The 18,892-nt window shown below is 36.4% G+C and overlaps 1 non-coding gene across 1 annotated transcript; it reads left to right on the forward strand.

Annotated features, from left to right (window-relative positions):
• Window positions 1-18,203: 18,203 nt before the first annotated feature.
• LOC133828212 (small nucleolar RNA R71) lies at window positions 18,204-18,310 on the forward strand. The gene has a single exon (XR_009890845.1). It is a non-coding gene; the product is annotated as a small nucleolar RNA R71 (small nucleolar RNA).
• Window positions 18,311-18,892: the final 582 nt, after the last annotated feature.

An 18,892-nucleotide genomic window follows, 5' to 3' on the forward strand; every position in this document is an offset into this window, starting at 1 on the left:
GACCCCTCTGCGATACTGAGCCACCCACGACCCCTGCACGAGACCGAGCCAGCCAAGACCCCCGAGCCCCTATCGTTTGTGTTGTTTTCCCATGACTGGACCCCAAGCCCCCACCGTTTGCCCAATACCCACGATCGTTCGCCGTTCGTGCTGTTCGCCGAGCGTGAAGGAGAGGGAGTTGAGAGGGTGAGTGTTGCGGCTGTGAGAAGTGAGAAAGAGAGAGAGGTTTAGGGGAAAAGGAAAAAAAATGTGGCTTGGGTAGAATTTTTAGTTTTTATTTTAATTTTAAATACAAAATTTAATGATATTAAGAAAAAAAATACAATAAAATATTAATGATATATTATTAATTTTTATTTTCTAATTATATTTAAAAACTAACAATTTATAATTTTTTAAAATAAAATTTAAGTATATTATTATTTATATCATAATTAATTTAAATTTTTATATAAAAATTATTATAAATAAAAAGTTAATAATATTAAAAATTTAGAAAAAAAATCTAGAATTTATGACACACATCAGTTTTTAGGACTCGCTCTGCAAGCCCTCAAAGAATTCTTTTAGGACTTGCAGCGCGAGTCCTAAAAAATCCAAGAGGTGTATATTAAAAAAACAAATCAAACTTTTAGGACACGCATTAGTTTTTAGGACTCGCTCCGCGAGCCCTAAAAGAATTTCTTTAAGGACTAGCAACGCGAGTCCTAAAAAGTCCAGGAGTTGTTTTTAGGACTCGCATCTAGGTGAGTGTCCTAAAAAATGTCCTAAAAGGGTGTTTTTGTAGTAGTGTATGTGCCTCATCAATTATCTCCATCTTAATCTCTAAATCATCTGCCACACATATTCATTCCTTATACCTCACTGTTCCACAATTACTGAAAGTAAAATCTGTGTTATTTCTGTCTTGGATTCCTTATTTATATTGTTGTATTTGCAGATCCTTATTCTTTCGTTCTTTAATTCTTCCTAACAAAGTCGAATGTCGAGTTAAGTTTGCTAATCCCCCTATGATCAACTCTATACTTGCTCGTTCTACTTCTTCCATCAACTTGGCAGATATATTTCTTATAGCCATTACTTGCCCTTGGCTTCTACGACTTAGGGTGTCGGCTACCACATTCGCCTTCCCCGGATGATACAATATTTCATATTCGCAGTCCATGACTAATTCTAACCCCTGCCATTGTCTCATATTTAACTCATTTTGAGTAAAGAAGTATTTCAGGCTCTTATGGTCCATATTAATTTCACATTTCTCCCTAGAAAGATAGTGTCACCATATTTTCAGTGCGAACACTACTGCTGCCAATTCCAAGTCACGTGTCGGGTAGCGTTGTTCATACTCTTTCAACTGCCAAGATGCATATGCTATCACCTTCTCTGCCTGCATTAATACGCACCCTAGTCCCTGCTTCAACACATCACAGTATAGCACAAATTTCTCATTATCTTTAGGTAAACTTAATACAGGTGCCGTAATAAGTCTATCATTCTGTAATGACCCAACTATTTCTAAGACCTTGGACCATTAAAACTACTAGACATAGCTACTACTTTGAAGAGAGCATACATAAGAAATATTCATAACTTTATTCAAAACTCCAAAGTAAATATTCGAAATACATAAATGTGCGGTATGGGATCCCATTGTTTTAAAATAAAACATAACTTTAAATTAAATGAAATTGTTTACAAAACTAAATGCAGAAAATACATAAAAACATAATTTAAAGAGACTAAAAATAACGTCGTCCTCGAATCGACACGCAACCCATCCATTCCATTCATCCTCAACACACATGCCAAGCTTCCAAGAATCCTTCCGCCTCCGTATCTATTTTCCTACGTCACACTAAAAAAAAGGAGTGAGCCTAATACCCAGCAAGGAAAATCTACTAATCAAACATATAACATAAAACATAAACATAAGACTATATCAAAATATATGACTATAAAACATAAAAGTAAGACTATATCAAAACATATGACTATATCAAAACATATATCATAACTCTAACCCATGTACATGGTAAACATTAGGGTTTGCTAGCTAAGCAACTATAAGCCTCAAAATACATTGAGGTTTGCTAGCTAAGCAACTATGAGCCCCAAGCAACATAAAAACATTAGGGTTTGCAAGCTAAGCAACTATAAACCTCAAAATACATTGAGGTTTGCTAGCTAAGCAACTATGAGACCCACGCAACATAAAAACACTGGGGTTTGCTAGCTAAGCAACTATAAGCCTCAAAATACATTGAGGTTTGCTAGTTAAGCAACTATGAGCCCCAAAGACTACAAGACATATTCATATATATATCAACATAACATATTATAACATAAACATATCATAAACTATCCTATTTTCCTTACCAACACTGGGATAATTGAGAACAAGGACGGGACTTGGAACACTCCTAAAACCAAGATAAAAACATATGAGTATCTATAGAAAAGAAGATGAAAGAAAACTAAACCATCAAAGAGGGAAACTTACCGAGAACCTTAATGTTTAAGAACTTAAACACCTAACCACAAAACCATAAACAGATGTTAGGATCTGAAAGAGACTTAAGGAAAACTAAGGAATCATAAAGAATAGACTTACGAATAATATTACCTTGGATGAACTAGAATCGATCTAAATTTCAATATCGAAAACACACTTTATCTCACTACCCAAGTGTTTATAAAGCTTAAGATGATAAAGCTTTTATTCCCCAAAGCCCAAGTGTATCACTCTATAGAAATCCTAGCAGCTTGAAGGCTCTGAACACAACTTGAAGAATGAAGAAAATGGCTGAGCACTAGGTCCTATTTATAGAGTTTAAGGAGTGAAACTATTCTATAAAAAAAATACTTAAATCCTTAAATAAACATGATTATGACAAGTGTCATGCTCTTAGTGGTTCTGGAAGATTCTAGAGTTTCTAGAACTTTCTTTTATAATTAAATCCTTAAATAAACATGATTATGACAAGTGTCATGCTCTTAGTGGTTCTGGAAGATTCTAGAGTTTCTAGAACATTCTTTTTTATATATAAAAAAAAATACTTAATTTCATTCTAACTATAATCCAAATTTAAATTTAAATAAAATAGAATCCTAACTTCTAACTTCCTAAATCTCGTAACTCTACCTGTAGTAAAATCAACATAACTTGAGCTGTAGAATTCCGATTTAGACTATCTTTATATCGTTAGAAAGCTAATTCAATTAGCTACAACTTTCTAGAAATACTATTTTTCGAAATTCATAACATAACTGGGTCAAAAATAAGTTGGAAGTTATAGTAGCCTAAAGTTGCGGAAAATCTATTTAATTATCTAAATAACAACCTAATCCACAAATATCTTAACTAATCATAAAACAACAAACTCTAATTCCCTAGGCTGATTTCGAATTTACTAAACCCAATATATTATTGGGCTTTATGCAGGCTCGATCCATAACACTTTTTAATAATATCATAATTAATTTATTCTTATGAAATCACCCTATTTTCCATAAACAAGACTACTAATATTATAAACCTATACTATACTATAATAATCATAACTACTGAAAAAATTAAACTTTATGTTATAATTAATATTTCTAAACTATATGTTAAACTTATAAAATCCATAACTATTGCTACGAGTGTCCTACTAAGTCTCGGCTTGAACCAAAATCCACGGAATCTAACATACTACAAACTAATACTAACTACTACTACTATTATCTAGCTAGTTAACTAAATGTTCATGAGGTCCATAAATGTCGTAGGGGCATTGGCAAGTCCAAAAGACATTACCAAAAATTCATAATGGTCGTACCTAGTATGGAATGCTGTCTTCGGGATATCCCCTTCCTTCACCCTTAACTAGTGGTATCCCGACCTCAAGTTTATCTTTGAGAACACTGCCTTTTGTTGGAGTTGATCAAAAAGATAGTCTGTCCTTGGCAAAGGGTATTTGTTTTTTATGGTGACCTTGTTAAGTTCCCTATAATCAATGCACATCCGCAATGATCCGTCTTTCTTCTTAACAAACAACACTGGTGCTCCCCATGGTGAGTAACTTGGCCTAATGAAACCTAGGGCAAGTAGTTCTTACAGCTGAACCTTTAACTCCTTCAACTCAGCGGGCACCATCCTATATGGTGCTTTCAAGATTGGTGCTGTTTCCGGTGCTAGCTCAATCATGAAATCAATTTCTTGATGTGTTGGCAACCTGATAAATCTTCCGGAAATACATTTAAGTAACCATGTACTATCCTCTTGTCTTCCGGTCTCTGCATTCCCGTTTTTGCTGTGTTAACCACACTAGACAAGAATTCCATGCATCCATGCTATAACATCCTCCCAGCTTCCAATGCTAAAACGATTGGAATGTGTAGTCCTGTTGTTGTCCCCACGAATGAAAAAGGCTCATCTCCGTCAGGCTTAAACACCACCATTTTCTTCTTGCAGTCGATGGTAGTGTAGTATTTTGCCAGCCAATCCATCCCGAGGATCACATCAAAATCATTCATATCCAGCTCACTCAAATCTACAAATAACTCCCTACCATCTACCCTCAAAGGGAAGGCTCTAAACCACTTCCTAGATATTACCACCTCCTCGGTTGGTAACATGGTCCCAAACCCCGTAGCATGCATCTCATAAGGTCTATTAAATCTATCCACTAGCAAGAAATGAATGAGTGGCGCCAGAATCAATTAAAACATGACAATCAATTCCAGTGATGAAAATCTGACCTGAGACCACAGAAGTTATCATCCTTCTTATGCTGCTCTTTGATCCCTTCCTGGCTCTTCTATGGGCAGTTCCTCTTAATGTGTCCTTCATTTCCACAACCGTAACATGCGTTTACTCGCCATTCACCTTGGTGGCGATTTTTACATTTCTCACTCTCCGGGTACCATATCCATTCCTTGTTCCCAGAGCGATTGTTTCCCCTATTGTCCTTTACCCTTTTATCCTGGCTTGACTACTCTATCTGATCATTTCCCTTCCTTTTCTAATCGTTAGAGTTATAACCTTGGGAGGCGTTCTTTCTTGCCTTTCTTTTATCAGCACCTTCCTTCCAGATTCTGTCCTCCATTCTCTCACCAGTGAGGGCCCTTTCCAAAACCTAAGCATATGTACTGTTGCCCCCTACTGATACAATCTCCATGTCTTTGGCTATCATGGGCTTCATGCCTTGAATGAGCTGGTCTACCCTAGTTGCATTGGTTGACACCAAGTCTGCTGTGAACTTGACAAGTCTATCAAACTTTAATGCATACTCCGTCACCATCATATTCCTCTGGGTCAAGGTAGCAAACTCATCCACCTCTGACGCCCGTACTACAGCATTGTAGTATTTGTCATTAAATGCTTGCTGAAACTCTGCCCAGGTCATTGATGTAACATCTCTTGCCTGGGAGATCACTTCCCACCAAATTCTTGCTTCGTCCCTCACTATGTGTGTTGTGCAGGCTACCTTGTCATTTCCTTCAACTCACATGAAGTCAATTGACCCCATCATGCTCATCCATGGCCTTTTCTTCCATGGATCAGCGCTCCCCTCGAACGCTGGAGGATGTTGCTTCCTAAACCTTTCATACAATGGCTCCAAGTAATTGACAACATCAAGAATAGCTACGACTGATGCTATAGGTTGTTGAATATCTTTGATTAATGGTGTTGGCTGAGCTTTTTGCTGCCTCAGCTATCTCAGTCCCTTACTTTCCCAGCCTATTTTTGCATGTCTTCTTGCATGGCCATAAACTATGCCTCCAACCTTTGGTAGGCATTATGAGGATATTCTTTGCGCCTACTTCCCCCATCAGCTAGTGGAAGGTTGCCATTATGGTTGGCTCGCGTATTGGGCTTCACAACAGGTTGGCCGTCAAGGTTACAATTAACCCTAGCGTTCCTTCGTATTGACATCCTAGGAGCCATGGTTTCAATTCGTTCCTGAAACCAACAACGTATCTCAGTACAACTTTTCCAAATCAGGAGCCATAACCTGCTTTCAATCCATCAAACAACTAATCTCCATTTATTCATAAAGCCAAAAAAAAAATATTGATACAACCATCATCCAAAAAATCTCACAAAATTAAACTAAGAATACATAAACTAAAACCAATCCGTATGCAACGAAACGTCTACAACCACATTCTATGCACAGGAAAAGAACTTTTGAGCTTATCCAACAGCTCTATAGAAATTCCTTGATCAGATGGTTTGTTAGACATTGCGAACCCTTGTCTTACGAAGGCCTTAAGTGTACACTTATACTTAGCACCTTCTTGAGCTCTATCTTGTACGTGCTTCCATATTGCTTGAAGTTCCTCTTGCATCCTTCATGGGAAATCGTATCTCTAGGTACTTTATACTTCTTCTTACAGCTTAATAGTCCTCCTTCCCAGACGACATCTTGAATGCGCTTATTGACCATCACACAATGGTCCACTAAATTTTCGATGCTCCATCCCGCAAAATGTTGCATCCTTATCCTTTGTACCTTTCTTATCTTTCTTGCAAGCTTCCTTCGTTGAGTCTTATTCAAGCGACCCTTAGGAACTCTAAGGACACTAGCCATACTAGACACTCTATACATGCAGATAAGGCCCTAAAACACATAAGGAAAATAGTCACATAACCAAAATAACTCAAAGAAAGCGTACAATGCAATAAGTTGAGCTTGTCTTTAGCAATGAGAGTACATGTTAGGATAGTCTACAGGAAACAAAACCATTTCTCTGATACCAATTGTAACGCCCCAATTTCTTGAAACGTTAACTCACTATTACCATAATTTATTTTGAGATAAAAATACTCTTTTATTTATAGAAAATCCATCGTGAATACAAAACAAATGTTTAAAAGAATGAAACTCTAGAGTTTCGTAGTTATCATAAGGTAAAATAAAAAACTTTAAATGTAGTCAATAAAACTAAAACATGATTATAAAATACTTAATAATTCCAAATGTAGGTCCGATCCCTTATGGTCATTAAATCCTTGACATGTACGCCCTCCGCTAAAGCTATCCAGCTTATTGCATAGTAACCACATCTTTGCCATTACCTGCAGCACAGAGTACCCATGAGCCAAAGCCCCGCAAGAAGAGCTGTGTAGGAGACAAGCACATAACCTTAACCGGGAATTTAAATCAATATCAATATAGATAAATAGTCATAAATCATGAAATAACATTGCCCAAGTTGAGTTGGACAAGTACCGTATAACGTAAGCATGCAATTTCAACATATCATAAGCATGCACTTTCGTAACGTAGACATGCATTTTAAAACGTAAGCATGCCAAGCAGCTATCACATACACATACACAACACATAACCACAATTACATATAAGCTTATTAAATATGATCATTCACTAGAACGATAATACATTAACATAAACAGATCATATAAAATAGTTTCTACCATAAAGTACGTCAAGCGCACACCCTGTGTGCATGTCTCCACCCCTCTTACTTAAATTCCAGCAATTTAATTGATAAAGCAACCCAAGTGTGATTCTGTTCAAGCGTCTCTAGCCAAACCTAAAAAAATTGATCAAAATTGATTAATACCAAGCTTAGTTAATAATTCCGACTCCAAAATAATAACATCTAAACTTGGCTTAGGTTCGAGGACTATATATCTTTTTTCACAAGCTTTCCAACCATATAAAGAATGTCCAAATCCGACACCGGGGTCAAACGTTATGGTCAAAATATGAAAGCTAAAAAATTATAACCAAAAAATATATTTGAGTCGTGGTGCCCTCCTAAAAGTGCCGCGATGCTACCAAAGTCAGAGAGCATTTCAGAGCCTAAGTGAGATGCATTTGCGCCGTGGTGCTCATCCACTTAAGTTGCTGCGCCATTGCGAAAAAACCTAGAAATTTATGAAATTTCTCAACCCTTTCGACCCCGAACATCCCAAAACACTAGGGGACTCAAAACTTTGCACAAATACAACTATCGTAACATGTTTCTAACCCTTGGAACCGGGATACTAACAGCCCTAAACCTATAGTAAACATTCATAATCCTAGAAACAATTAAAATAGTATCAATACTATAAAAACCAGATCTGACAAAATACTTACACAGTAAAGTTTGAACCCTTACAAAAAAAATCCCAGCCACAAAGCTTAAATCCTTACTCCTTATGAGAACTCCTAGCCCTTCAAAAATCCAAACTAATGATCTCCAACACCTTAGGCTTCAAAACTCATATCAAGAACGAGAGATTGTTCTTGGTTTGTTTCCCCTTTTGAATATCGTAAAACCAAAAGTCTAAAAGAATTGTACGACATCTAAACCTATTCTTTTATTAATTAATTATTTAATCTGATTTAAATCATGTAAAAACCAAATTACACTACTATCCCAAACCTCTACCTTTTCCTTGATAATTACTTAAGCCCTTTATTGTAATTTCCATCTAAAACTAAATGTTTTAACATCTCATAATTACACTTTCTACCACAAAACCCATAATTCTACTTTGGCCCCCATAATTCAATTTCTATTGCACTTTGGACCTAATACTTGAAGAAGCTAATGTGTGTGGATTTCCTGATGGAAAAGATAAAATAAACATACTCCATAAATCATGCATATCATAGGTCGTATAATTAAACACATAAGAACATACAATTTACCATAATACCCTGACCCAAGCTAGATTACCAAAATACCCTTAATAGTAGAATCAGATATTACAACTATCCCCTCCTAAAAAAGAAATTTCGTCCTCGGAATTTACCTGAACAACTCTGGGTATTGCTCCTTCATATCAGTATCCAACTCCCACGTTGCATATTCGGTAGAGCCGTTTTTCCAAAGGACCTTGACTAACCCGATTGTCTTATTCTGTAATGCTTTTTCCTTCTTATCAAGAATCTTTATTGGCTTTTCTTCATATGATAGGTCTGGTTGCATATCCAACGCCTCATAACTAAGAATGTGTAAAGCTACATAAATGTTGTGGGAAGTGGGGGAGGAGGGGGCTGCCTCATCTTCTCTCAAAGTTAAAAGTTGGTCTTTTTATTTATGAAATAAGCAGAGAAATAATGGTGGTAATTTTCCAAGAGAAAACTGTTGGGGGAGAGTGAGATTACACCACTTGAAAAAATAGAATCTATACAAAAAAATGGATTGACAGAGACTAAATAAAGATTGAGAAAGAACTTGCAAACCCAAGTAGATCAATGATCTTCTTCAACTTTGATGAAGCTTCAAAAACCCTACGCAAAACCACCACCTTGAGCAAACTCTTTGAACAAAGCAAGAACACATAACCAAGGCTTATACACGTTACAAAATGCTGTCCTAATACTCTATTTCCTAGCCACCATGGATGCTTGAGGCCTTTTCTAGGAGGAATGAGGATTGAGATTTAACAAGCCTTAAAATTTCAATGTCAAGCACTTTCTTTGAGAGTTCTTGGAGAAAACTAGAGATTCATGGAGCTAGAGAGAGAGAGAGAGGGTAGAGAGAGATTGGAGAGAGTGATAAAATCTTCCAAAACACTATTTTTACCCTTATATAGAGTGGGAACCGTCATTAGGTCTAACCAATATGATTAGACTTGTAAAACACGTCATTAAGAGCATTTCACGTAACTTATACGTACTACAGTATGCGATGCGTCGCCTGCATGCAGACGATGCTATGCCACTTGGGTGGCGACGCACGTCACCACCCTCACTGTTTTTGGACACTTCCAAAGGTCCAAAAATTGCTCCAAATGCTAACAAAAGTTTTGGGAGCCCTTTGATACTTCCACGCATCACTTTAGTCCCAAAAACACATTTTTTAAAGTGCCTACAATTGAAGCTCAAATTTAACATCTTCACTATATGAAATTTACTAAGTGTTTATACCTTGATTTTATTTTAACACTTATCTTTGTATTTAACAAATCATAACAATCCCCCGCTTGGTTAAATACAAACCTCATTCTCTAGCTTAAAACAATTTTGGTGCATAAAATAAAGTGCCTTTTGGTTTGAACTTTACCTTAGTGAAAATACCACAAAGTTTTATTGATTTCATTAGTTACTTAAAAGCTTGAACCAAGTATTCCATTTGATAAAATCAGTGATACCTCACACACATCCACGACATCTTTTTTTTCTTCCCACTTTCTCACTGAGCACTATTATGGCCATGTGCTCATCTCTTCATGAACTTTCCGGGGAGATATTCCAACTCCCATGAGAGGCAACACCACCTCTAAGTCCACATAGGTGAAGTTCTTACATCACCTTTGATACCTTTATAGATGCTTGTTACACTAAACTGAACTTCATTAAAATCCCTAGGCTTAACCCTAACTTAGTAGCAACCAACACTAACCATCTTGGATGGAACTCACCATAAGTATTAATGTTGAAACTATTCACTTATCATTGACTTGTTCTTACCCATTGAACTATTTCCCTTGATTTGTACAATTTGAGAGTTGGGTTGCCATCATTGGTGAATCTATTATTCTAGAAGTTTCAATCCCATCCCTTTTGAAGTAGAACTTACTAACCTTCTCATAAGAGGTTTTGTAAATGGATCCGCTAAGTTCTCACTTGTCTTAACATATGAGATCGGTATGATTCCACCTTGAATCAATTGTCTCACATATTCATGTCTTAGACTAATGTGTCTAGACTTTTCATTATACACACTATTATATGTTCTAGCAAGTGCGGATTGGCTATCACAATGTATTGAAATTGTTGATACCATATCAGTGGTTAAAGGAATATCCACCATGAGATTCCTAAGCTACTCGACCTCTTTGCCGGTTTTCGCTAAAGCTATAAACTCCGCTTTCATGGTTGAGTGTGATACACAAGTTTGCTTCTTGGTGCCCCACGAGATTGCACCTCCTTCAAGAGTAAACACCCAACTGGTGGTGGAGAGATTATCTCCAACTCCCGATATCCAATTAGCATCGGAATATCCTTCAAGTATCTTTGGAAATTTTGTATAGTGAAGACTATACTCTTTGGTACCCTTAAGATAACCAAGAATTCTCTCAATAACTTTCCAATGCTTGATACTTGGATTGCTAGTAAACTTACTAAGTTTACTAACCGCATATGCAAAATCCGCTCTTGTGCAATGAGTGACGAACATTAGGCTTCCTATTGCACTTGCATATTCCAATTGAGCCACCACTCTTCCTTCATTCTTTTCAAAATTCATGTTTGAATCAAATGGTGTGTGTGCCTCTTTGATTTTGAGATGACTGAATTTGTTGAGCACTTTCTCAAAATAGTGGGTTTGACTTAACACAAAACCCCCACTATTCCTTCTAACTTTGATACCTAGAATGGTATCCACCTTTCCAAGGTCTTTCATTTTAAAGTTAGAAGATGAAAACCTCTTCGTTTCTATTATTCCTTTCATGTCATTACTTAAAATCAACATGCGTCTACATATAGACATACAAGTATGACATAGTCACCATAAGTCTTATAGTATAAACACTTTTCTGCATTATTGTGTCTAAATCCATTAGAAACAATGACTTTATCAAACTTCTCATTCCATTGTTTTGGAGCTTGTATCAAACCATATAATGATTTGACAAGCCTACACACTTTATGTTCATTTGCTTGAAGAACAAAATCCTCCGGTTGTTCCATATAGACCTCCTCCTTGAGATCCCCATTTAGGAATGCTATTTTGACATCTATTTGGTGAACATAAAGGTTATATAAAGATGATAAGGAAAACAAAAATCTTATAGAATTAGTTCTTGCTACCAGTGCATATGTGTCAAAGTAATCTATCCCCTCTCTTTGTTTGAATCTTTTGGTTACTAACCTAGCCTTGAAGGTTTGTATGGTGCCATCGGTATGGTATTTCTTTTTAAATACCCATTTGCACCCAATTGGTTTGGACCCCTTTGGAAGGTCAACCAATTCCCAAGTGTGGTTTGACATAATTGAATCCATTTCATCATTAATTGCCTCCTTCCAAAAAGCGGAGTCTCTTGAGGACATTGCTTCTTTCAAAGTTTTGGGATCATCTTCTATTTGAAGTACTATTAGATGTTTCCAAGTAACTTACTCATTATCACCTTCAACAAGGTATATTGTCTCTGTTGGAGAACACTTCTTGCTTGGTCTCAAATCTTTAGGGCTTTGTCTCCTTCTAGGCAATTGAGGTTGCTCACCAACTATTCTAGGAGTCTCCTCTTGAGGCTCTCTAGTTTGAGTTGGTTCTAACTTGTTGTCATCACATGACATGTTCTCAAAGAACTCAACCTCTCTAGATTCAATTATTACTTAGAATTCAAGTCTAATAATCTATAAGCTTTGCTATTTTGGGCATAACCCACAAATGCGCATCTTATAGCCCTTCGACCTAACTTGGTCCTTTTAGGATCGGTGCTCTTGCAATAAGCAAGACACCCCCACACTTTAAGATAACCAATGTTTGGTTTCTTTTCCTTCCATACTCATATGGAGATATATTAATTTTCTTCATGGGAATACGATTCAAAATAACAAGCGATAGCAAGGCTTCACCCCACAAATTAAAATTCAATTTAGAGTGTAATAGCATAGCAGTAATCATCTCAATAAATGTTATATTTTTTCTTTCTGCTATACCATTTTGTTGTGGAGTATAAGGGGCTGTACATTCATGAATTATTCCATAATCCTCACAAAACAAGTTAAATTCATTTGAAAAAAAATCACCACCCATGTGGCTAGATGGTAAGTAGGTTCGGGTTGGAGCTAGAACCCTAACGTAAAATAGTCCAGATTGGAGCTAGGAAATGGTAAGTATATAGTCCAGGTTGGAGCCAGGACATGGTAAGCATATAGTCCAGGTTGAAGTCAGGACAATAGTAATATAGTTCGGGTTGGAGCTAGAACCCTAAGAATAAATAGTCCGGGTTGGAGCTAGAACCCTAAGTATATAGTCCGGGTTGAAGCCAGGATAATTGTAATATAGTCCAGGTTGGAGCCAGGACAATGGTAATAAAGTCCGGGTGGGAGCCAGGACATTAACATTGGAACCGAGTTGAGGCCAAGATCCCTTTTTGATAATTTAATGGCTTAGTCATGATGTGTGTTAAATATATTAGAATCTTCTAAGTGCAAGATATTACGATATGAGTGATATATTGTATGTTCTGGGAATATTCTGAGTGCAGGTTATCGTGCTATATGTGAACTTGGTTGTTAGAAACAACTAGAGTACTTATTTTGGATATGGTTATATATCTTGAATGTCTGGGATTTTCTGAAAGCAGGTGGTTTTGATATGTATGAACATTGGTTGTTGGGCACAACAAATGTGCTTAATTTTTATGTTAGGACTATTATTGACAATTGTATGATATGGTTGAAATTTATCCAATATCCTAATGACTCGTAGCGGTAACTACCTTAGGGCAACCCGTTACTGGGTTTAGTATATTAGTGTGCAAGGCTATTCTTACTAAGCGTTTTCGCTTACTGGTCGCTAAAATTGATACGCAAGTATACGTAATCGAGACAATTAATACAATGATAAATAAAGATCGTTCCCACGAAGATTGATTTATTAATTACCAATAAATTAATTTTCTATTTTGATTTGGTCAACAATAAATTAGTTTCAAAAATATTAAAATAATAAAAGCAATAAACATAAAATAAAACTATGAAAGAAAGCAAATAATTGTAAAAACTTCAAAAACAAAGAACTAGGGATTTTAATTTCATCAACTATTCACTTTATTATTTCGCTAATCAAACTTCACAATTCTTCTTCCTAAAATAATAACGGATTAACAAAACTGATTCTTACTCTTTTTCAAGAAACAAATAACTCAATTTACATGTGAATTTTCTACATTCCTGTGATAAATTCCAACATTCAAAAGACATTGAACACAATAATCCTAATACTACACAATTCATATAGGTATTTTCATCCAATATGAAAATTGTGATTATTCATTCATAACATAATCAATTCTCACTTTTCAGATTTCGAATGAAAATCATAAATCATGCAAATGGTGATCAAGCATTTAAAAGCATTAAGAACAAATCAAATAATTTAGAATAGAAGTGAAGAAAGAATCATGAAATCCTCATAGAAAATAACAAAGATCCAAGTGATTACATTAAAAACCCTAGAAACAAATTTAGTTCATAATCATCATTCTAAGCATAAATAACAATGAAAAATAACATAGAATTCTAAGGTAAAAGAAAAAGAACTCTAGAGAGTGAATGGAGATGCTCCAAGATGTATTCCTTGCTCCCAAAATCATCCTCCCCCAGTTTCCTCTCGAAATTAGGTTTAAAACCTAATTTTTTTCTTCATAAGCAATGTGGGCCGCGACCCAACCTTTCAAGTGCCGCGACCTGTGTGAATTTTGGCTTCGCGTGGACGTTAGGAGCATCACGGCCCAACCTCTTCAGTGCCGTGGTCAATTTTCTGAAAAACAAGCTTTCTGCCTTGGACCGGGCCACAACTCAGCATCATAGCGCTGCGACCCTTAACAATTTCTTAAATTTTTGTTATTTCCCGAAAATTCACCGAAGCCATAAAATTGCTTGAGAATTAATCTTTTCACGGAATAAAACCAAAAATCTAAATTTTCATCATTTTTCTGCCAATATGCTCCAATTGTTCTTTTCCTTTATTTATAAGCTAAAACCTAAAAAAAAGCAAAAGTAAAGCATAATACTGCACTAACAACTAAAAAGATTAATAAAAGCTACCTAAAACACAACCTAAACACAACACAAAACAAACTAGACTCAACAAACTCCCCCAAACATAACCTTTACTCGCCCTCGAGTAAAGATTCAAACTAAACTCACACAACTAGACAACTCAAAAACACAACGACACAAACTATTGAATCAAGTCAACAACACTGAATTAGCCTTAATTTCATAAAATCTCACACAAAAGTCCGAAATTCCAATTTCTAAAATGATCCAGAATTTCAGTTAAACCACATCAACAATCCGTTTCGATTCCAAGAATACCTATTCAACCATAATCACAAAAATTACTCAACAATTTAATCTATGTATGCATGCCAAAACTCCCCATCAACCCATCAAACCAATAATCCATATGCTTGCACTGCTCACCACCCTCCACTAATGTAGACAAAATATGTTCAAGAATCATTAGGACTTTAGGCTCATAACAAAAGGCTTAGGCAATGGGTAATTATATGTCATTTAGGCTCCAGATTACCATAAGCATATGAAATTACAAACCAACAATTCACCCAAAACAATTTCCAAAGAAAACCCAATGTAAACCCAAATAAATGTTGAGAAAATCTTAGTTCATCTTCTTCGTTTTTTTCAATCAAACTACACTGCCCCAAACTTGTTTTTGTCAAAGCATATCATGAGTGTAGCTTGAATTTTTAAATTTCCTTCATATTATTATTATTATTTTCTATTCTCAACCTTTAAACTCTTCATTATAATAACACCACATTTCATAACACCCCATTACAAACCATTCCCCTTTATTTTTCCATATGCTGGCTAAGGGAAGGAAAAGAACAAAATGTTGATTCGGCTCATAATTGGTATCATTAAACAAATAGGATATTTTTAGGCTCATCAAGGGTAACAATGGATAATTACTTTCGGGTTGGCTTGAAAAGCTCAAACGTTCCAAGAAATTGCCTAAATCACTTTCCTAAGCCTAACTCATCTAGGATTTCGTCTCAAATGGTAAACAAGCAAGTTCTAGATTCATTCATTCATTAAACCACAAGGCAACAATGCATAGACTCATATTTAATTTGCAAATAATTTTTCCAATCATGGCTAACACATTCATTTTTTTCATGGATCGAAACAAACAACCAATGCAATCTAACCAAGCACACAGATTCAATCGATCATAAATTTTGAAAATTTGTACAACATTCTCTTACATATCATAGGCTAGCAGTGACAAATAGATTCACACAAACACAACACAACACAACATTTAACTAAGATAAAACTCAAACAACAAAAAACACAAACTAACAACGCAACACAAACACACAAAATAGTAAGACTCCTCCCCCAAACTTGATTGACACATTGTCCCCAATGTCACATAAAAAGAAAAGGAAAGAAAACTTACCAATGGTCCAGCTAAACATCATCAAAATGGAGGTGGTGGAGGCGGTGATTGGAAAGTTCAGTTTGTCCCAGGCGTTGCAGCTCAAAATAAAGTCCTTTTTTTTCATGTATTTCATGATTCAAAAATTACAAACCAAACTAAAAATTAGTAAAATAAAATCTAAACCTAAGAAAAAAAAATTAAAAAGAGTTTAATAGAAAATAAAAATTACAAACACATAAAAACTCGAATTAAAAATAACGTTGGGTTGCCTCCCAAAAGTGCTTTATTTAACGTCTCTAGCTGGACGCTCACTTCCTTCATTAAACTTCAACTCGGGTCAAGTCCACCCTGCTCATCCTTTAGAGCCATAGTGTCATAAGCAAAAACTCGTCTTTTGATGTTGCTAATCATTGGAGCCTTCCACCGCTCGTGTAGCCTTCGAGCCTTCAAACAATGATGAACTGTTTGACTACCAATTTCAGCATTGGTTTTTCTGTAGGTGGTTTCCAAATTACTACCACCACTACATACCACATCCACTCTAAAATAAGTTGGAATATCAGTTGTTGCAAAAACATTAAGTGTTACCTCTTTGTTTTGCACTCGCAGCTTCAACTCCCCCTTCTGTACATCAATTAGTGCTCTCCCTGTGGCTAAGAATGGTCTTCCCAAAATAATGGGAATGTTTGCATGTTCCTCCATATCTAGAATAATAAAATCAGCAAGGAAGATAAATTTACCAACCTTAACTAAGACATCCTCAATTACTCCACGAGGTTGCTTAACAGAGCGGTCTGCCATTTGTAAGGACACCATAGTGGGGCGAGCTTCTCCCAATTTCTGCTTCCAAAAAATAAATAAAGGCATTAAATCACTAACCCCTAAATCACATAAGGCCTTGGTCATAACAGTATCTCCTATTGAGCAAGGAATCGCAAAACTACCCGGATCCTTAAGCTTGGGAGGTAGTTCCTTCTGCAAAATAGCACTACACTCCTCAGTAAGCGTCACTATCTCATAATCCTCCAACTTCTTTTTCTTTGACAAGATTTCCTTCATAAACTTCACATAACTTGACATTTGTTCAAGTGCCTCAGGAAAAAGGTATGTTAATGTGAAGTTTTTGAAAAATGTCTAGAAACTTCGAAAACTTCTTGTCAAGTGTATTCTTTTGAAGTCGCTGAGGATATGGAATCTTGATGTGGTGATCATAACTCACTAGTGACTGCTTCTTCTCAAGGTCTTCAATAACCTCTTCTTCTACCTTACCCTCATTCTCAACATAAACTTTTGGTGCAGGTATAGACTTATTGACTGGCTCTTCCAACTTCTTCTCACTCCTCAAAGAGATTGCATTGCACTACTCTTTAGGATTCACCTCTGTATTACTTGGAAAATTTCCTTGAGGCTTACTTTGTAACATATTTGCCAATTGACCAACTTTCATCTCAAGATTCTTGATGGATGAGCGAGTTTCTGTCAAAAATTAAGATTGAGAGTTGGTCAGAGTTAACAGTGCAGCTTGTAACTCATTTGTCTTCTCTTGAGCAACATGTAGTATTGGTGGTTGTAATGGTGCTTGAGGTGGAGCTTGAAGCATAGGCTTCTGAATTTGTTGAGGACCTTGATTATTTCTCCATGCAAAATTAGGCTGATTTCTCCACCCTTGATTGAACAGGTTGGAGAATGGATTATTAGCTTGCCTATTGAAATTTCCCATCATATTCACCTGTTCTATGGGAATGGAGTTGTTCATCTCAACTACCATGCACTGCTCAAATGGGTGAGGACCACCACAATTATGACATACCGCTTGGATTTGCATGACTTAAGTGGACATAGAATTTTTTTGCAGTTGCTTGGTCAATGATGCAACCTGAGCAGTGAGAGCGGTTAAAGCATCCAGCTCATGCATACCAGCTACCTTCTTAATTCTATCTTGTTCACTAGGCCACTGATAGTTATTCATGGCCATTTCTTCAAGCAATTCATAAGCCTCATCAACATTCTTGCTCATGAAAGCACCACCTGCTGCAGCGTCAAAAATGGTCTGAGTTGTCCCACACAAACCGCTGTAAAAATTATGGACTGGCATCCATTTTTCAATCCCATGATGAGGACACTTCCTCAAAAGCTCCTTAAACCTCTCCCATGCATCATAAAGAGACTCTCCATAAAATTGAGAGAAGTTATTAATATCCCCTCTTAACTTTGCAGCCTTGGATGGAGGGAAAAATTTAGCAAGAAATTTCAGAGCTAATGCTTCCCGTGTAGTGATTGAGTTGGCTTGAAGAGAGTTCAACTAACTTTAAGCTTTATCCCACAGTGAGAATGGGAACAATCTCAGTCTAATAGCATCGTTGGTGACCCCATTATATTTAGAAGTTCCACACAGCTCCAGGAAATTGGCTATGTGTGTATTGGGATCCTCTGTAGGGAGTCCACCAAACTGGAAAGTAGACTGGACCATTTGCAGAATCAACAGCTTAATTTCAAAATTATTAGTTGCAACTGCCAGTAGTTGGATGCATGATTGTACTCCAGTAATAGCGGGGAGTACATAGTCTCTGAGTGTGCGAATTGTTGGCTCAGCAGCGTCCCCATTCAAGCCATTGCCCTGATGTTGGGCCATCACTGCTAACCATTTCTGCTTTCTGTTATGTCTGCAAGTCCTCTCAATTTCAATATTAATGGGCAAAAGATTGTCAGCCCCTTGACGTCACATATACCAATTGGCACCTGAAATTAAGATTCTCAAACACAACAGTTAGAGACAATTAACACAGAAAAACCA

This window comes from Humulus lupulus, chromosome 3 (genome assembly GCF_963169125.1).
Source record: "Humulus lupulus chromosome 3, drHumLupu1.1, whole genome shotgun sequence".
In the NCBI taxonomy this organism is placed as follows: Eukaryota; Viridiplantae; Streptophyta; class Magnoliopsida; order Rosales; family Cannabaceae; genus Humulus; species Humulus lupulus.